Source organism: Schistocerca nitens, chromosome 12 (genome assembly GCF_023898315.1).
Source record: "Schistocerca nitens isolate TAMUIC-IGC-003100 chromosome 12, iqSchNite1.1, whole genome shotgun sequence".
Classification (NCBI taxonomy): Eukaryota; Metazoa; Arthropoda; class Insecta; order Orthoptera; family Acrididae; genus Schistocerca; species Schistocerca nitens.
Window position 1 is genome coordinate 64,488,740 of NC_064625.1, and position 18,243 is coordinate 64,506,982.

Sequence of the window (18,243 nt, forward strand, 5' to 3'; positions counted from 1 at the left end):
AGTAAAAACCTTAGAAAATCTCCGTGTTTCGTCATTCACAATCGAATCGATATAACGCGAGGTCGTCACATTGGTCGCATTTCTCTCTGAAACGGTTACATTTATGGTCTGCCAGCCCTTGTCGCGTGCTGCGGTATGTGGGGACAATACAAGCTCACAGTAGAACACAGGAGAAGCATCTAAGTTGATGCAATCGCCCAGTAAGAAGAGCTACATTTATAGTTTTAGTTATCGATTATTGAATTATTGGTCGGTTTGGTGCCTTGGACATGACCGAGGACCTTAAGATTTTGCATGAACCGAGGACTGGCAGCCCCGTAACACGAGAAAATGTGAAAAGTGTTAATATGTAGTAAAAACCTTAGAAAATCTCCGTGTTTCGTCATTCACCATCGAATCGATATAACGCGAGATCGTCACATTGGTCGCATTTCTCTCTGAAACGGTTGCATTTATGGTCTGCCAGCCCTTGGCGCGTGCTGGGTTATGTGGGGACAATACAAGCAGCACAGTAGAACACAGGAGAAGCATCTAAGTTGATGCAATCGCCCAGTAAGAAGAGCTACATTTATAGTTTTAGTTATCGATTATTGAATTATTGGTCGGTTTGGTGCCTTGGACATGACCTAGGACTTTAAGATTTTGCATGAACCGAGGACTGGCAGCCACGTAACACGAGAAAATGTGAAAAGTGTTAATATGTAGTAAAAACCTTAGAAAATCTCCGTGTTTCGTCATTCACCATCGAATCGATATAACGCGAGATCGTCACATTGGTCGCATTTCTCTCTGAAACGGTTACATTTATGGTCTGCCAGCCCTTGTCGCGTGCTGCGGTATGTGGGGACAATACAAGCAGCACAGTAGAACACAGGAGAAGCACCTAAGTTGATGCAATCGCCCAGTAAGAAGAGCTACATTTATAGTTTTAGTTATCGATTATTGAATTATTGGTCGGTTTGGTGCCTTGGACATGACCGAGGACCTTAAGATTTTGCATGAACCGAGGACTGGTACCCACGTAACACGAGAAAATGTGAAAAGTGTTAATATGTAGTAAAAACCTTAGAAAATCTCCGTGTTTCGTCATTCACCATCGAATCGATATAACGCGAGATCGTCACATTGGTGGCATTTCTCTCTGAAACGGTTACATTTATGGTCTGCCAGCTCTTGTCGCGTGCTGGGTTATGTGGGGACAATACAAGCAGCACAGTAGAACACAGGAGAAGCATCTAAGTTGATGCAATCGCCCAGTAAGAAGAGCTACATTTATAGTTTTAGTTATCGATTATTGAATTGTTGGTCGGTTTGGTGCCTTGGACATGACCGAGGACCTTAAGATTTTGCATGAACCGAGGACTGGCAGCCACGTAACACGAGAAAATGTGAAAAGTGTTAATATGTAGTAAAAACCTTAGAAAATCTCCGTGTTTCGTCATTCACCATCGAATCGATATAACGCGAGATCGTCACATTGGTCGCATTTCTCTCTGAAACGGTTACATTTATGGTCTGCCAGCCCTTGTCGCGTGCTGCGGTATGTGGGGACAATACAAGCTCACAGTAGAACACAGGAGAAGCATCTAAGTTGATGCAATCGCCCAGTAAGAAGAGCTACATTTATAGTTTTAGTTATCGATTATTGAATTATTGGTCGGTTTGGTGCCTTGGACATGACCGAGGACCTTAAGATTTTGCATGAAACGAGGACTGGCAGCCACGTAACACGAGAAAATGTGAAAAGTGTTAATATGTAGTAAAAACCTTAGAAAATCTCCGTGTTTCGTCATTCACCATCGCATCGATATCACGCGAGATCGTCACATTGGTCGCATTTCTCTCTGAAACGGTTACATTTATGGTCTGCCAGCCCTTGTCGCGTGCTGCGGTATGTGGGGACAATACAAGCAGCACAGTAGAACACAGGAGAAGCATCTAAGTTGATGCAATCGCCCAGTAAGAAGAGCTACATTTATAGTTTTAGTTATCGATTATTGAATTATTGGTCGGTTTGGTGCCTTGGACATGACCGAGGACCTTAAGATTTTGCATGAACCGAGGACTGGCAGCCACGTAACACGAGAAAATGTGAAAAGTGTTAATATGTAGTAAAAACCTTAGAAAATCTCCGTGTTTCGTCATTCACCATCGAATCGATATAACGCGAGATCGTCACATTGGTCGCATTTCTCTCTGAAACGGTTACATTTATGGTCTGCCAGCCCTTGTCGCGTGCTGGGTTATGTGGGGACAATACAAGCAGCACAGTAGAACACAGGAGAAGCATCTAAGTTGATGCAATCGCCCAGTAAGAAGAGCTACATTTATAGTTTTAGTTATCGATTATTGAATTATTGGTCGGTTTGGTGCCTTGGACATGACCGAGGACCTTAAGATTTTGCATGAACCGAGGACTGGCAGCCACGTAACACGAGAAAATGTGAAAAGTGTTAATATGTAGTAAAAACCTTAGAAAATCTCCGTGTTTCGTCATTCACCATCGAATCGATATAACGCGAGATCGTCACATTGGTCGCATTTCTCTCTGAAACGGTTACATTTATGGTCTGCCAGCCCTTGTCGCGTGCTGCGGTATGTGGGGACAATACAAGCTCACAGTAGAACACAGGAGAAGCATCTAAGTTGATGCAATCGCCCAGTAAGAAGAGCTACATTTATAGTTTTAGTTATCGATTATTGAATTATTGGTCGGTTTGGTGCCTTGGACATGACCGAGGACCTTAAGATTTTGCATGAACCGAGGACTGGCAGCCACGTAACACGAGAAAATGTGAAAAGTGTTAATATGTAGTAAAAACCTTAGAAAATCTCCGTGTTTCGTCATTCACCATCGAATCGATATAACGCGAGATCGTCACATTGGTCGCATTTCTCTCTGAAACGGTTACATTTATGGTCTGCCAGCCCTTGTCGCGTGCTGCGGTATGTGGGGACAATACAAGCAGCACAGTAGAACACAGGAGAAGCATCTAAGTTGATGCAATCGCCCAGTAAGAAGAGCTACATTTATAGTTTTAGTTATCGATTATTGAATTATTGGTCGGTTTGGTGCCTTGGACATGACCGAGGACCTTAAGTTTTTGCATGAACCGAGGACTGGCAGCCACGTAACACGAGAAAATGTGAAAAGTGTTAATATGTAGTAAAAACCTTAGAAAATCTCCGTGTTTCGTCATTCACCATCGAATCGATATAACGCGAGATCGTCACATTGGTCGCATTTCTCTCTGAAACGGTTACATTTATGGTCTGCCAGCCCTTGTCGCGTGCTGCGGTATGTGGGGACAATACAAGCAGCACAGTAGAACACAGGAGAAGCATCTAAGTTGATGCAATCGCCCAGTAAGAAGAGCTACATTTATAGTTTTAGTTATCGATTATTGAATTATTGGTCGGTTTGGTGCCCTGGACATGACCGAGGACCTTAAGATTTTGCATGAACCGAGGACTGGCAGCCACGTAACACGAGAAAATGTGAAAAGTGTTAATATGTAGTAAAAACCTTAGAAAATCTCCGTGTTTCGTCATTCACCATCGCATCGATATAACGCGAGATCGTCACATTGGTCGCATTTCTCTCTGAAACGGTTACATTTATGGTCTGCCAGCCCTTGTCGCGTGCTGCGGTATGTGGGGACAATACAAGCAGCACAGTAGAACACAGGAGAAGCATCTAAGTTGATGCAATCGCCCAGTAAGAAGAGCTACATTTATAGTTTTAGTTATCGATTATTGAATTATTGGTCGGTTTGGTGCCTTGGACATGACCGAGGACCTTAAGATTTTGCATGAACCGAGGACTGGCAGCCACGTAACACGAGAAAATGTGAAAAGTGTTAATATGTAGTAAAAACCTTAGAAAATCTCCGTGTTTCGTCATTCACCATCGAATCGATATAACGCGAGATCGTCACATTGGTCGCATTTCTCTCTGAAACGGTTACATTTATGGTCTGCCAGCTCTTGTCGCGTGCTGGGTTATGTGGGGACAATACAAGCAGCACAGTAGAACACAGGAGAAGCATCTAAGTTGATGCAATCGCCCAGTAAGAAGAGCTACATTTATAGTTTTAGTTATCGATTATTGAATTATTGGTCGGTTTGGTGCCTTGGACATGACCGAGGACCTTAAGATTTTGCATGAACCGAGGACTGGCAGCCACGTAACACGAGAAAATGTGAAAAGTGTTAATATGTAGTAAAAACCTTAGAAAATCTCCGTGTTTCGTCATTCACCATCGAATCGATATAACGCGAGATCGTCACATTGGTCGCATTTCTCTCTGAAACGGTTACATTTATGGTCTGCCAGCCCTTGTCGCGTGCTGCGGTATGTGGGGACAATACAAGCTCACAGTAGAACACAGGAGAAGCATCTAAGTTGATGCAATCGCCCAGTAAGAAGAGCTACATTTATAGTTTTAGTTATCGATTATTGAATTATTGGTCGGTTTGGTGCCTTGGACATGACCGAGGACCTTAAGATTTTGCATGAAACGAGGACTGGCAGCCACGTAACACGAGAAAATGTGAAAAGTGTTAATATGTAGTAAAAACCTTAGAAAATCTCCGTGTTTCGTCATTCACCATCGCATCGATATCACGCGAGATCGTCACATTGGTCGCATTTCTCTCTGAAACGGTTACATTTATGGTCTGCCAGCCCTTGTCGCGTGCTGCGGTATGTGGGGACAATACAAGCAGCACAGTAGAACACAGGAGAAGCATCTAAGTTGATGCAATCGCCCAGTAAGAAGAGCTACATTTATAGTTTTAGTTATCGATTATTGAATTATTGGTCGGTTTGGTGCCTTGGACATGACCGAGGACCTTAAGATTTTGCATGAACCGAGGACTGGCAGCCACGTAACACGAGAAAATGTGAAAAGTGTTAATATGTAGTAAAAACCTTAGAAAATCTCCGTGTTTCGTCATTCACCATCGAATCGATATAACGCGAGATCGTCACATTGGTCGCATTTCTCTCTGAAACGGTTACATTTATGGTCTGCCAGCCCTTGTCGCGTGCTGGGTTATGTGGGGACAATACAAGCAGCACAGTAGAACACAGGAGAAGCATCTAAGTTGATGCAATCGCCCAGTAAGAAGAGCTACATTTATAGTTTTAGTTATCGATTATTGAATTATTGGTCGGTTTGGTGCCTTGGACATGACCGAGGACCTTAAGATTTTGCATGAACCGAGGACTGGCAGCCACGTAACACGAGAAAATGTGAAAAGTGTTAATATGTAGTAAAAACCTTAGAAAATCTCCGTGTTTCGTCATTCACCATCGAATCGATATAACGCGAGATCGTCACATTGGTCGCATTTCTCTCTGAAACGGTTACATTTATGGTCTGCCAGCCCTTGTCGCGTGCTGCGGTATGTGGGGACAATACAAGCTCACAGTAGAACACAGGAGAAGCATCTAAGTTGATGCAATCGCCCAGTAAGAAGAGCTACATTTATAGTTTTAGTTATCGATTATTGAATTATTGGTCGGTTTGGTGCCTTGGACATGACCGAGGACCTTAAGATTTTGCATGAACCGAGGACTGGCAGCCACGTAACACGAGAAAATGTGAAAAGTGTTAATATGTAGTAAAAACCTTAGAAAATCTCCGTGTTTCGTCATTCACCATCGAATCGATATAACGCGAGATCGTCACATTGGTCGCATTTCTCTCTGAAACGGTTACATTTATGGTCTGCCAGCCCTTGTCGCGTGCTGCGGTATGTGGGGACAATACAAGCAGCACAGTAGAACACAGGAGAAGCATCTAAGTTGATGCAATCGCCCAGTAAGAAGAGCTACATTTATAGTTTTAGTTATCGATTATTGAATTATTGGTCGGTTTGGTGCCTTGGACATGACCGAGGACCTTAAGTTTTTGCATGAACCGAGGACTGGCAGCCACGTAACACGAGAAAATGTGAAAAGTGTTAATATGTAGTAAAAACCTTAGAAAATCTCCGTGTTTCGTCATTCACCATCGAATCGATATAACGCGAGATCGTCACATTGGTCGCATTTCTCTCTGAAACGGTTACATTTATGGTCTGCCAGCCCTTGTCGCGTGCTGCGGTATGTGGGGACAATACAAGCAGCACAGTAGAACACAGGAGAAGCATCTAAGTTGATGCAATCGCCCAGTAAGAAGAGCTACATTTATAGTTTTAGTTATCGATTATTGAATTATTGGTCGGTTTGGTGCCCTGGACATGACCGAGGACCTTAAGATTTTGCATGAACCGAGGACTGGCAGCCACGTAACACGAGAAAATGTGAAAAGTGTTAATATGTAGTAAAAACCTTAGAAAATCTCCGTGTTTCGTCATTCACCATCGCATCGATATAACGCGAGATCGTCACATTGGTCGCATTTCTCTCTGAAACGGTTACATTTATGGTCTGCCAGCCCTTGTCGCGTGCTGCGGTATGTGGGGACAATACAAGCAGCACAGTAGAACACAGGAGAAGCATCTAAGTTGATGCAATCGCCCAGTAAGAAGAGCTACATTTATAGTTTTAGTTATCGATTATTGAATTATTGGTCGGTTTGGTGCCTTGGACATGACCGAGGACCTTAAGATTTTGCATGAACCGAGGACTGGCAGCCACGTAACACGAGAAAATGTGAAAAGTGTTAATATGTAGTAAAAACCTTAGAAAATCTCCGTGTTTCGTCATTCACCATCGAATCGATATAACGCGAGATCGTCACATTGGTCGCATTTCTCTCTGAAACGGTTACATTTATGGTCTGCCAGCTCTTGTCGCGTGCTGGGTTATGTGGGGACAATACAAGCAGCACAGTAGAACACAGGAGAAGCATCTAAGTTGATGCAATCGCCCAGTAAGAAGAGCTACATTTATAGTTTTAGTTATCGATTATTGAATTATTGGTCGGTTTGGTGCCTTGGACATGACCGAGGACCTTAAGATTTTGCATGAACCGAGGACTGGCAGCCACGTAACACGAGAAAATGTGAAAAGTGTTAATATGTAGTAAAAACCTTAGAAAATCTCCGTGTTTCGTCATTCACCATCGAATCGATATAACGCGAGATCGTCACATTGGTCGCATTTCTCTCTGAAACGGTTACATTTATGGTCTGCCAGCCCTTGTCGCGTGCTGCGGTATGTGGGGACAATACAAGCTCACAGTAGAACACAGGAGAAGCATCTAAGTTGATGCAATCGCCCAGTAAGAAGAGCTACATTTATAGTTTTAGTTATCGATTATTGAATTATTGGTCGGTTTGGTGCCTTGGACATGACCGAGGACCTTAAGATTTTGCATGAACCGAGGACTGGCAGCCACGTAACACGAGAAAATGTGAAAAGTGTTAATATGTAGTAAAAACCTTAGAAAATCTCCGTGTTTCGTCATTCACCATCGAATCGATATAACGCGAGATCGTCACATTGGTCGCATTTCTCTCTGAAACGGTTACATTTATGGTCTGCCAGCCCTTGTCGCGTGCTGCGGTATGTGGGGACAATACAAGCAGCACAGTAGAACACAGGAGAAGCATCTAAGTTGATGCAATCGCCCAGTAAGAAGAGCTACATTTATAGTTTTAGTTATCGATTATTGAATTATTGGTCGGTTTGGTGCCTTGGACATGACCGAGGACCTTAAGTTTTTGCATGAACCGAGGACTGGCAGCCACGTAACACGAGAAAATGTGAAAAGTGTTAATATGTAGTAAAAACCTTAGAAAATCTCCGTGTTTCGTCATTCACCATCGAATCGATATAACGCGAGATCGTCACATTGGTCGCATTTCTCTCTGAAACGGTTACATTTATGGTCTGCCAGCCCTTGTCGCGTGCTGCGGTATGTGGGGACAATACAAGCAGCACAGTAGAACACAGGAGAAGCATCTAAGTTGATGCAATCGCCCAGTAAGAAGAGCTACATTTATAGTTTTAGTTATCGATTATTGAATTATTGGTCGGTTTGGTGCCCTGGACATGACCGAGGACCTTAAGATTTTGCATGAACCGAGGACTGGCAGCCACGTAACACGAGAAAATGTGAAAAGTGTTAATATGTAGTAAAAACCTTAGAAAATCTCCGTGTTTCGTCATTCACCATCGCATCGTTATAACGCGAGATCGTCACATTGGTCGCATTTCTCTCTGAAACGGTTACATTTATGGTCTGCCAGCCCTTGTCGCGTGCTGCGGTATGTGGGGACAATACAAGCAGCACAGTAGAACACAGGAGAAGCATCTAAGTTGATGCAATCGCCCAGTAAGAAGAGCTACATTTATAGTTTTAGTTATCGATTATTGAATTATTGGTCGGTTTGGTGCCTTGGACATGACCGAGGACCTTAAGATTTTGCATGAACCGAGGACTGGCAGCCACGTAACACGAGAAAATGTGAAAAGTGTTAATATGTAGTAAAAACCTTAGAAAATCTCCGTGTTTCGTCATTCACCATCGAATCGATATAACGCGAGATCGTCACATTGGTCGCATTTCTCTCTGAAACGGTTACATTTATGGTCTGCCAGCCCTTGGCGCGTGCTGGGTTATGTGGGGACAATACAAGCAGCACAGTAGAACACAGGAGAAGCATCTAAGTTGATGCAATCGCCCAGTAAGAAGAGCTACATTTATAGTTTTAGTTATCGATTATTGAATTATTGGTCGGTTTGGTGCCTTGGACATGACCGAGGACCTTAAGATTTTGCATGAACCGAGGACTGGCAGCCACGTAACACGAGAAAATGTGAAAAGTGTTAATATGTAGTAAAAACCTTAGAAAATCTCCGTGTTTCGTCATTCACCATCGAATCGATATAACGCGAGATCGTCACATTGGTCGCATTTCTCTCTGAAACGGTTACATTTATGGTCTGCCAGCCCTTGTCGCGTGCTGCGGTATGTGGGGACAATAAAAAAAAATGGCTCTGAGCACTATGGGACTCAACTGCTGTGGTCATAAGTCCCCTAGAACTTAGAACTACTTAAACCTAACTAACCTAAGGACAGCACACAACACCCAGCCGTCACGAGGCAGAGAAAATCCCTGGCCCCGCCGGGAATCGAACCCGGGAACGTGGGGACAATACAAGCTCACAGTAGAACACAGGAGAAGCATCTAAGTTGATGCAATCGCCCAGTAAGAAGAGCTACATTTATAGTTTTAGTTATCGATTATTGAATTATTGGTCGGTTTGGTGCCTTGGACATGACCGAGGACCTTAAGATTTTGCATGAACCGAGGACTGGCAGCCACGTAACACGAGAAAATGTGAAAAGTGTTAATATGTAGTAAAAACCTTAGAAAATCTCCGTGTTTCGTCATTCACCATCGAATCGATATAACGCGAGATCGTCACATTGGTCGCATTTCTCTCTGATACGGTTACATTTATGGTCTGCCAGCCCTTGTCGCGTGCTGCGGTATGTGGGGACAATACAAGCAGCACAGTAGAACACAGGAGAAGCATCTAAGTTGATGCAATCGCCCAGTAAGAAGAGCTACATTTATAGTTTTAGTTATCGATTATTGAATTATTGGTCGGTTTGGTGCCTTGGACATGACCGAGGACCTTAAGTTTTTGCATGAACCGAGGACTGGCAGCCATATAACACGAGAAAATGTGAAAAGTGTTAATATGTAGTAAAAACCTTAGAAAATCTCCGTGTTTCGTCATTCACCATCGAATCGATATAACGCGAGATCGTCACATTGGTCGCATTTCTCTCTGAAACGGTTACATTTATGGTCTGCCAGACCTTGTCGCGTGCTGCGGTATGTGGGGACAATACAAGCAGCACAGTAGAACACAGGAGAAGCATCTAAGTTGATGCAATCGCCCAGTAAGAAGAGCTACATTTATAGTTTTAGTTATCGATTATTGAATTATTGGTCGTTTTGGTGCCCTGGACATGACCGAGGACCTTAAGATTTTGCATGAACCGAGGACTGGCAGCCACGTAACACGAGAAAATGTGAAAAGTGTTAATATGTAGTAAAAACCTTAGAAAATCTCCGTGTTTCGTCATTCACCATCGAATCGATATAACGCGAGATCGTCACATTGGTTGCATTTCTCTCTGAAACGGTTACATTTATGGTCTGCCAGCCCTTGTCGCGTGCTGCGGTATGTGGGGACAATACAAGCTCACAGTAGAACACAGGAGAAGAATCTAAGTTGATGCAATCGCCCAGTAAGAAGAGCTACATTTATAGTTTTAGTTATCGATTATTGAATTATTGGTCGGTTTGGTGCCTTGGACATGACCGAGGACCTTAAGGTTTTGCATGAACCGAGGACTGGCAGCCACGTAACACGAGAAAATGTGAAAAGTGTTAATATGCAGTAAAAACCTTAGAAAATCTCCGTGTTTCGTCATTCACCATCGAATCGATATAACGCGAGATCGTCACATTGGTCGCATTTCTCTCTGAAACGGTTACATTTATGGTCTGCCAGCCCTTGTCGCGTGCTGCGGTATGTGGGGACAATACAAGCAGCACAGTAGAACACAGGAGAAGCATCTAAGTTGATGCAATCGCCCAGTAAGAAGAGCTACATTTATAGTTTTAGCTATCGATTATTGAATTATTGGTCGGTTTGGTGCCTTGGACATGACCGAGGACCTTAATTTTTTGCATGAACCGAGGACTGGCAGCCACGTAACACGAGAAAATGTGAAAAGTGTTAATATGTGGTAAAAACCTTAGAAAATCTCCGTGTTTCGTCATTCACCATCGAATCGATATCACGCGAGATCGTCACATTGGTCGCATTTCTCTCTGAAACGGTTACATTTATGGTCTGCCAGCCCTTGTCGCGTGCTGCGGTATGTGGGGACAATACAAGCAGCACAGTAGAACACAGGAGAAGCATCTAAGTTGATGCAATCGCCCAGTAAGAAGAGCTACATTTATAGTTTTAGTTATCGATTATTGAATTATTGGTCGGTTTGGTGCCTTGGACATGACCTAGGACCTTAAGATTTTGCATGAACCGAGGACTGGCAGCCACGTAACACGAGAAAATGTGAAAAGTGTTAATATGTAGTAAAAACCTTAGAAAATCTCCGTGTTTCGTCATTCACCATCGAATCGATATAACGCGAGATCGTCACATTGGTCGCATTTCTCTCTGAAACGGTTGCATTTATGGTCTGCCAGCCCTTGTCGCGTGCTGGGTTATGTGGGGACAATACAAGCAGCACAGTAGAACACAGGAGAAGCATCTAAGTTGATGCAATCGCCCAGTAAGAAGAGCTACATTTATAGTTTTAGTTATCGATTATTGAATTATTGGTCGGTTTGGTGCCTTGGACATGACCGAGGACCTTAAGATTTTGCATGAACCGAGGACTGGCAGCCACGTAACACGAGAAAATGTGAAAAGTGTTAATTGTAGTAAAAACCTTAGAAAATCTCCGTGTTTCGTCATTCACCATCGAATCGATATAACGCGAGATCGTCACATCGGTCGCATTTCTCTCTGAAACGGTTACATTTATGGTCTGCCAGCCCTTGTCGCGTGCTGCGGTATGTGGGGACAATACAAGCAGCACAGTAGAACACAGGAGAAGCATCTAAGTTGATGCAATCGCCCAGTAAGAAGAGCTACATTTATAGTTTTAGTTATCGATTATTGAATTATTGGTCGGTTTGGTGCCTTGGACATGACCGAGGACCTTAAGATTTTGCATGAACCGAGGACTGGCAGCCACGTAAGACGAGAAAATGTGAAAAGTGTTAATATGTAGTAAAAACCTTAGAAAATCTCCGTGTTTCGTCATTCACCATCGAATCGATATAACGCGAGATCGTCACATTGGTCGCATTTCTCTCTGAAACGGTTACATTTATGGTCTGCCAGCCCTTGTCGCGTACTGCGGTATGTGGGGACAATACAAGCAGCACAGTAGAACACAGGAGAAGCATCTAAGTTGATGCAATCGCCCAGTAAGAAGAGCTACATTTATAGTTTTAGTTATCGATTATTGAATTATTGGTCGGTTTGGTGCCTTGGACATGACCGAGGACCTTAAGATTTTGCATGAACCGAGGACTGGCAGCCACGTAACACGAGAAAATGTGAAAAGTGTTAATATGTAGTAGAAACCTTAGAAAATCTCCGTGCTTCGTCATTCACCATCGAATCGATATAACGCGAGATCGTCACATTGGTCGCATTTCTCTCTGAAACGGTTACATTTATGGTCTGCCAGCCCTTGTCGCGTGCTGAGGTATGTGGGGACAATACAAGCAGCACAGTAGAACACAGGAGAAGCATCTAAGTTGATGCAATCGCCCAGTAAGAAGAGCTACATTTATAGTTTTAGTTATCGATTATTGAATTATTGGTCGGTTTGGTGCCTTGGACATGACCGAGGACCTTAAGATTTTGCATGAACCGAGGACTGGCAGCCACGTAACACGAGAAAATGTGAAAAGTGTTAATATGTAGTAAAAACCTTAGAAAATCTCCGTGTTTCGTCATTCACCATCGAATCGATATAACGCGAGATCGTCACAATGGTCGCATTTCTCTCTGAAACGGTTACATTTATGGTCTGCCAGCCCTTGTCGCGTGCTGCGGTATGTGGGGACAATACAAGCAGCACAGTAGAACACAGGAGAAGCATCTAAGTTGATGCAATCGCCCAGTAAGAAGAGCTACATTTATAGTTTTAGTTATCGATTATTGAATTATTGGTCGGTTTGGTGCCTTGGACATGACCTAGGACCTTAAGATTTTGCATGAACCGAGGACTGGCAGCCACGTAACACGAGAAAACGTGAAAAGTGTTAATATGTAGTAAAAACCTTAGAAAATCTCCGTGTTTCGTCATTCACCATCGAATCAATATAACGCGAGATCGTCACATTGGTCGCATTTCTCTCTGAAACGGTTACATTTATGGTCTGCCAGCCCTTGTCGCGTGCTGCGGTATGTGGGGACAATACAAGCAGCACAGTAGAACACAGGAGAAGCATCTAAGTTGATGCAATCGCCCAGTAAGAAGAGCTACATTTATAGTTTTAGTTATCGATTATTGAATTATTGGTCGGTTTGGTGCCTTGGACATGACCGAGGACCTTAAGATTTTGCATGAACCGAGGACTGGCAGCCACGTAACACGAGAAAATGTGAAAAGTGTTAATATGTAGTAAAAACCTTAGAAAATCTCCGTGTTTCGTCATTCACCATCGAATCGATATAACGCGAGATCGTCACATTGGTCGCATTTCTCTCTGAAACGGTTACATTTATGGTCTGCCAGCCCTTGTCGCGTGCTGCGGTATGTGGGGACAATACAAGCAGCACAGTAGAACACAGGAGAAGCATCTAAGTTGATGCAATCGCCCAGTAAGAAAGGCTACATTTATAGTTTTAGTTACCGATTATTGAATTATTGGTCGGTTTGGTGCCTTGGACATGACCGAGGACCTTAAGATTTTGCATGAACCGAGGACTGGCAGCCACGTAACACGAGAAAATGTGAAAAGTGTTAATATGTAGTAAAAACCTTAGAAAATCTCCGTGTTTCGTCATTCACCATCGAATCGATATAACGCGAGATCGTCACATTGGTCGCATTTCTCTCTGAAACGGTTACATTTATGGTCTGCCAGCCCTTGTCGCGTGCTGCGGTATGTGGGGACAATACAAGCAGCACAGTAGAACACAGGAGAAGCATCTAAGTTGATGCAATCGCCCAGTAAGAAGAGCTACATTTATAGTTTTAGTTATCGATTATTGAATTATTGGTCGGTTTGGTGCCTTGGACATGACCGAGGACCTTAAGATTTTGCATGAACCGAGGACTGGCAGCCACGTAACACGAGAAAATGTGAAAAGTGTTAATATGTAGTAAAAACCTTAGAAAATCTCCGTGTTTCGTCATTCACCATCGAATCGATATAACGCGAGATCGTCACATTCGTCGCATTTCTCTCTGAAACGGTTACATTTATGGTCTGCCAGCCCTTGTCGCGTGCTGCGGTATGTGGGGACAATACAAGCAGCACAGTAGAACACAGGAGAAGCATCTAAGTTGATGCAATCGCCCAGTAAGAAAGGCTACATTTATAGTTTTAGTTACCGATTATTGAATTATTGGTCGGTTTGGTGCCTTGGACATGACCGAGGACCTTAAGATTTTGCATGAACCGAGGACTGGCAGCCACGTAACACGAGAAAATGTGAAAAGTGTTAATATGTAGTAAAAACCTTAGAAAATCTCCGTGTTTCGTCATTCACCATCGAATCGATATAACGCAAGATCGTCACATTGGTCGCATTTCTCTCTGAAACGGTTACATTTATGGTCTGCCAGCCCTTGTCGCGTGCTGCGCTATGTGCGGACAATACAAGCTCACAGTAGAACACAGGAGAAGCATCTAAGTTGATGCAATCGCCCAGTAAGAAGAGCTACATTTATAGTTTTAGTTATCGATTATTGAATTATTGGTCGGTTTGGTGCCTTGGACATGACCGAGGACCTTAAGATTTTGCATGAACCGAGGACTGGCAGCCACGTAACACGAGAAAATGTGAAAAGTGTTAATATGTAGTAAAAACCTTAGAAAATCTCCGTGTTTCGTCATTCACCATCGAATCGATATAACGCGAGATCGTCACATTGGTCGCATTTCTCTCTGAAACGGCTACATTTATGGTCTGCCAGCCCTTGTCGCGTGCTGCGGTATGTGGGGACAATACAAGCAGCACAGTAGAACACAGGAGAAGCATCTAAGTTGATGCAATCGCCCAGTAAGAAGAGCTACATTTATAGTTTTAGTTATCGATTATTGAATTATTGGTCGGTTTGGTGCCTTGGACATGACCGATGACCTTAAGATTTTGCATGAAACGAGGACTGGCAGCCACGTAACACGAGAAAATGTGAAAAGTGTTAATATGTAGTAAAAACCTTAGAGAATCTCCGTGTTTCGTCATTCACCATCGAATCGATATAACGCGAGATCGTCACATTGGTCGCATTTCTCTCTGAAACGGTTACATTTATGGTCTGCCAGCCCTTGTCGCGTGCTGCGGTATGTGGGGACAATACAAGCAGCACAGTAGAACACAGGAGAAGCATCTAAGTTGATGCAATCGCCCAGTAAGAAGAGCTACATTTATAGTTTTAGTTATCGATTATTGAATTATTGGTCGGTTTGGTGCCTTGGACATGACCGAGGACCTTAAGATTTTGCATGAACCGAGGACTGGCAGCCACGTAACACGAGAAAATGTGAAAAGTGTTAATATGTAGTAAAAACCTTAGAAAATCTCCGTGTTTCGTCATTCACCATCGAATCGATATAACGCGAGATCGTCACATTGGTCGCATTTCTCTCTGAAACGGTTACATTTATGGTCTGCCAGCCCTTGTCGCGTGCTGCGGTATGTGGGGACAATACAAGCAGCACAGTAGAACACAGGAGAAGCATCTAAGTTGATGCAATCGCCCAGTAAGAAGAGCTACATTTATAGTTTTAGTTATCGATTATTGAATTATTGGTCGGTTTGGTGCCTTGGACATGACCGAGGACCTTAAGATTTTGCATGAACCGAGGACTGGCAGCCACGTAACACGAGTAAATGTGAAAAGTGTTAATATGTAGTAAAAACCTTAGAAAATCTCCGTGTTTCGTCATTCACCATCCAATCGATATAACGCGAGATCGTCACATTGGTCGTATTTCTCTCTGAAACGGTTACATTTATGGTCTGCCAGCCCTTGTCGCGTGCTGGGTTTTGTGGGGATAATACAAGCAGCACAGTAGAACACAGGAGAAGCATCTAAGTTGATGCAATCGCTCAGTAAGAAGAGCTACATTTATAGTTTTAGTTATCGATTATTGAATTATTGGTCGGTTTGGTGCCTTGGACATGACCGAGGACCTTAAGATTTTGCATGAACCGAGGACTGGCAGCCACGTAACACGAGAAAATGTGAAAAGTGTTAATATGTAGTAAAAATCTTAGAAAATGTCCGTGTTTCGTCATTCACCATCGAATCGATATAACGCGTGATCGTCACATTGGTCGCATTTCTCTCTGAAACGGTTACATTTATGGTCTGCCAGCCCTTGTCGCGTGCTGCGGTATGTGGGGACAATACAAGCAGCACAGTAGAACACAGGAGAAGCATCTAAGTTGATGCAATCGCCCAGTAAGAAGAGCTACATTTATAGTTTTAGTTATCGATTATTGAATTATTGGTCGGTTTGGTGCCTTGGACATGACCGAGGACCCCAAGATTTTGCATGAACCGAGGAGTGGTACCCACGTAACACGAGAAAATGTGAAAAGTGTTAATATGTAGTAAAAACCTTAGATAATCTCCGTGTTTCGTCATTCACCATCGAATCGATATAACGCGAGATCGTCACATTGGTCGCATTTCTCTCTAAAACGGTTGCATTTATGGTCTGCCAGCCCTTGTCGCGTGCTGGGTTATGTGGGGACAATACAAGCAGCACAGTAGAACACAGGAGAAGCATCTAAGTTGATGCAATCGCCCAGTAAGAAGAGCTACATTTATAGTTTTAGTTATCGATTATTGAATTATTGGTCGGTTTGGTGCCTTGGACATGACCGAGGACCTTAAGATTTTGCATGAACCGAGGACTGGCAGCCACGTAACACGAGAAAATGTGAAAAGTGTTAATATGTAGTAAAAACCTTAGAAAATCTCCGTGTTTCGTCATTCACCATCGAATCGATATAACGCGAGATCGTCACATTGGTCGCATTTCTCTCTGAAACGGTTACATTTATGCTCTGCCAGACCTTGTCGCGTGCTGCGGTATGTGGGGACAATACAAGCAGCACAGTAGAACACAGGAGAAGCATCTAAGTTGATGCAATCGCCCAGTAAGAAGAGCTACATTTATAGTTTTAGTTATCGATTATTGAATTATTGGTCGGTTTGGTGCCTTGGACATGACCGAGGACCTTAAGATTTTGCATGAACCGAGGACTGGTACCCACGTAACACGAGAAAATGTGAAAAGTGTTAATATGTAGTAAAAACCTTAGAAAATCTCCGTGTTTCGTCATTCACCATCGAATGGATATAACGCGAGATCGTCACATTGGTCGCATTTCTCTCTGAAACGGTTACATTTATGGTTTGCCAGCCCTTGTCGCGTGCTGGGTTATGTGGGGACAATACAAGCAGCACAGTAGAACACAGGAGAAGCATCTAAGTTGATGCAATCGCCCAGTAAGAAGAGCTACATTTATAGTTTTAGTTATCGATTATTGAATTATTGGTCGGTTTGGTGCCTTGGACATGACCGAGGACCTTAAGATTTTGTATGAACCGAGGACTGGTACCCACGTAACACGAGAAAATGTGAAAAGTGTTAATATGTAGTAAAAATCTTAGAAAATCTCCGTGTTTCGTCATTCACCATCGAATCGATATAACGCGAGATCGTCACATTGGTCGCATATCTCTCTGAAACGGTTACATTTATGGTCTGCCAGCCCTTGTCGCGTGCTGCGGTATGTGGGGACAATACAAGCAGCACAGTAGAACACAGGAGAAGCATCTAAGTTGATGCAATCGCCCAGTAAGAAGAGCTACATTTATAGTTTTAGTTATCGATTATTGAATTATTGGTCGGTTTGGTGCCTTGGACATGACCGAGGACCCCAAGATTTTGCATGAAATGAGGACTGGTACCCACGTAACACGAGAAAATGTGAAAAGTGTTAATATGTAGTAAAAACCTTAGATAATCTCCGTGTTTCGTCATTCACCATCGAATCGATATAACGCGAGATCGTCACATTGGTCGCATTTCTCTCTAAAACGGTTGCATTTATGGTCTGCCAGCCCTTGTCGCGTGCTGGGTTATGTGGGGACAATACAAGCAGCACAGTAGAACACAGGAGAAGCATCTAAGTTGATGCAATCGCCCAGTAAGAAGAGCTACATTTATAGTTTTAGTTATCGATTATTGAATTATTGGTCGGTTTGGTGCCTTGGACATGACCGAGGACCTTAAGATTTTGCATGAACCGAGGACTGGCAGCCACGTAACACGAGAAAATGTGAAAAGTGTTAATATGTAGTAAAAACCTTAGAAAATCTCCGTGTTTCGTCATTCACCATCGAATCGATATAACGCGAGATCGTCACATTGGTCGCATTTCTCTCTGAAACGGTTACATTTATGCTCTGCCAGACCTTGTCGCGT